The following is a 3698-nucleotide window of genomic DNA, read 5'->3' on the forward strand; positions in this document are numbered from 1 at the left end:
TTATTGCAGTCCACATGCACAGCTGGGAATTTGTGAAAACAAGTTTTCATATGCACCATATTTTGTTCCAGGGCAAGAGCTTTTATTCTGATAACCTAATCTTTTCCTCAATAACAGATGGTGATGTCACAGCTGAAATATTTTGACCTCAGTTGGAAAAAGAATACCTGCAGATAGGCCTAGATAGGCCCTGTTTGTACTGACATATGGTGTTTAGCACTAGGGCTAAGATGTAGAACATTCTAGGTTTAATTCAAACACCAACTGTTATCAGAGTGCTATCAGAAAGACAAACTTCCAGGGATCCTGTGATCTAAAGAGTTGCTTTTCTCTCATTTCCTTATTCCTTACAGCTATCTTTGGCATAAAGCCCACAACCCCAGATCTAGAAGTAGTCTCAGAAAGTGCCGTCTTTCCTTTTCCCTACAGGAATTTCAAAACCTCTGCCCATTTCAGCCTGGGAAGTCTGTTTTATATGTATTCTTGAGAAGGTGCCTTCTGAGAGAAGCCAGTGAAGGAATTGTTGCTTTACATGCATTTATTTCAGGAAACAAGAGGGATAACGTCAAAAGATTTAAAAAGTGAATTATAAATTGGGCTGGTCTTAGTGGCACCCTGGAAGTAATTACTATCTAACAAATAGATGGTTATTTCTCAATTATAAAATAGTCTTGTGGGAGGATACATAAAATTTCACAGTATGATTCTCTTTCATATTAGACTTTAAGGAAAGAAAACACTGTTAACAATATAAATATAACATTTATAGAAGTATGTACAGAAGATATACCTTCAAGAATAACTTAGACCTCTAATACACATTCAGACAATTTAAAATGATCCAAATTTATTCTTCGCTTGGGTTTTATTATCTTTAAGAAACACGTGTACATGCATGCCTTCTTATTTATTAGGGTAAACTTTTTTCAATTTTAAACATATGCTGGGCTGGGGATATAGCTCAGTTGGTAGAGTGCTTGCCTAGCATGCACAAGGCCCTGGGTTCAATCCCCAGCACCACCAAAAAAAAAAAAAAAAAAAAGCATATGCAGGTTTCACATGTGGGTTGAATGGGAAGTAATGTTCATAATTAAGGGTTACCATGAACAGCATTACATCAAAAATAGCAAGCATGACAATATCTTAATGTAGACCAGGGAAAGATGGACAGAGTTTGGAAATAGTGTTGGTTCTGCGAAAGATCCTGATAATTATTTAGCATCAAGTCTGAAGAAAAAAAAAAGACTTCAGTAAAAATTGTATCATAATTGTATGCACAAGCAAATATCGTCCCATGTAACAATGAGAAGAAAATGAGAATAATCAGATAGTCCCTTGATTAGATCATTTTAACTGGATTTTCTCCTGAATTCAGAATCTATGTATAGGGCAGCCTCTGAAGCTGTATGGATCTGGTATGTCATTCCTTTCTCACTTTGTTTTCTCCCCCTGGACTCATACATTCAGGGTACTTTCCAACAGGGTCACCTTGCCAGGCCTCAATCCCTTTGACTTTCCAGTCCCTTGGTTCTGACTTTTCATTCATTCCCTGTTTAAGGTAAATATGCAGAATTGATTCTATGCTGTAGAAGTCAAAGGAAAAAAAGAAACAGTCACCCGGAATTCACTCTTTCCAAGTACTCCCAAACTCACAGAGATAGCTGACTTCTGTCGAGTCCCAATTATTACTCAGTTAATAGTTCTAAGTAATGCTTCATTACTTAATGGTTATTAAGAAATGAATTCTCTCAACCCTTGGGCTTCTTGGTAACCATTGTTGAGTGTTGTAGATTAAAAGGACGCACATAGGTCAGAATGTCACCTTTTAAATCGTGCTCTGAGATGGGTGGAGGGAGGAGGTGCTCCAATTGCAGAGGCAGAGGAAAAGCATTGCATGTGACAAGAGAAGAAGAGAGGTCAGGGTCCAGGAAAGAGCAGAAGAGGGTGAGAAGGGAAATTAAATGTGGTGCTCAGGGCATGTGTCTTTCAGCCGGCCTGGCTAAGTTTCAGGAACTAGCTAGGCAACCTCCTGGTTATGTGACGTGAATTATGTACTTAACCTCTCTGATCCTCAGCTCCTCACCTCTAAAATTATGATAATAATATTACCTTCAGAGTGTTGTCATACGGATTCAATGGCATAATGTGTATGAATCATTTAGCACAGTGCCTGAGACACACTCCGTAAACAATTGGTGTCATGTCAAAGTTGTGTCATTTGAGTGAGCTTTCAAAGCCAGCCCTGTGATAAAAGGCATATATACCCCCAAGAAAGGTGCATGAAATGAAGCCATTTGGAACCAAGGGAGCATGTATGATCATATTAGTTTAATGAGTCAGTCCTATTCATTATTCACTCATTCAACCAATATTTTATTTCTTAATCACATTGTTCTCAGGAATGGTTCCAATCAGTCAGGACATAAAAGCAAATAAGGCAAGAGTCCTTGCCCTCAAGGAGTACCTAATCTACAAGGGAGATAGTCACATAAATATCCAATACAATAAAATCTAAAAAATAAGATGAAGTCGCTACGGCAAGCTTCACCTGTGGCTGGCAACCTGGAACCCAGGCTACCAGGGATGGTGGGGGGGTGTGAAAGTCCCCTGGGAGAAAGCACCCAATTTGAGTCTTGTAAGATGAGTAAAACCTTTCCAGTCTCTAAAGCCAAGAAGGAAAATTTCAGTTGGAGACAGTTTCAGCAAAATCATCAAGGCATAAAATAGCACAGCCTGTAGGGAGAACGGAAAGGAAACAACCAGAACAAATAAGGCAGGTAGACTCTGGGAATTGAGGCTGGAAACTTATAGGAGAGTTACACATAATGCATCTCAAGTGTGGAAAAGGGGGTTGGGGGGAGGCAGAGTGTGAAGATGAAGAAGCTGGTGGGAATAATTGAAGTGACCCTGGAAGAAACAGGGCACAGGTGATTTGGTGTGGCCTTAACAGGAGGAAGGACACCTCATCATCTGAGAATGTCGAGAAAGAAGCAAGTAAAGATGGGTGTGGATGAAGATAAGCTTATAGATAGTGGGAGATATCACACATGCCACCTGGATTCCAAACAACTTTATTTCATAGACATCTTTTGGGGCCTATATCCATTTTATCACAGGACCAAATTTTAAAGCTCACTTTAATAATAGTAATTAATATGAAAATTTTGACAGAATGGCAACTGCTTATTGAATGTGCATTAGGCACTAGGCACTGGGCCAAGTGATCTGTACTTGTTATGCCATTGAATCCTTATATGTGAGCTCTCTGAAGGCAATTATCAATATTATTATCATTGAGATGGGCTTCTGATTTTACTCTCTTAGAAGCAAGATTATTCACTGAGATGAGGGGTGTGGACATGAACCGAACCTGGATATTGGAGGAGGGGGATCAAAGTCCGGAGCTGAGCAACTGTAAATTATTGTGAATAAACGTTCCAGTGGTGCAAGGGCCCAGTGAGGATTAAGACAATGCATTTGTGGTGGCACTGTTGGCAAATCTGGGTGATTTTTCTCTAGTTATGTTTAGTTTTCCAGGTGCAGGGCAGATGATGGAGTTGCTCTAGATGCAGTGAGAAAAGAATAGGAACACCTGGAAGTTGAATGTGCTTATGAGAAAAGAGTTGAGGGTTGTATAAAAGATCTAGGCTACAAATGCACAGGAAAGAGGTCAAGAGACAATGGAGACATCAAGGATA

General features: G+C 39.6%; 1 non-coding gene across 1 annotated transcript; it reads left to right on the forward strand.

The window, feature by feature from the left end:
• Positions 1-950: 950 nt before the first annotated feature.
• Trnaa-agc (transfer RNA alanine (anticodon AGC)) lies at positions 951-1023 on the forward strand. Its single transcript has one exon. It is a non-coding gene; the product is annotated as a tRNA-Ala (tRNA).
• Positions 1024-3698: the final 2675 nt, after the last annotated feature.

Source organism: Sciurus carolinensis, chromosome 2, assembly GCF_902686445.1.
Source record: "Sciurus carolinensis chromosome 2, mSciCar1.2, whole genome shotgun sequence".
Classification (NCBI taxonomy): Eukaryota; Metazoa; Chordata; class Mammalia; order Rodentia; family Sciuridae; genus Sciurus; species Sciurus carolinensis.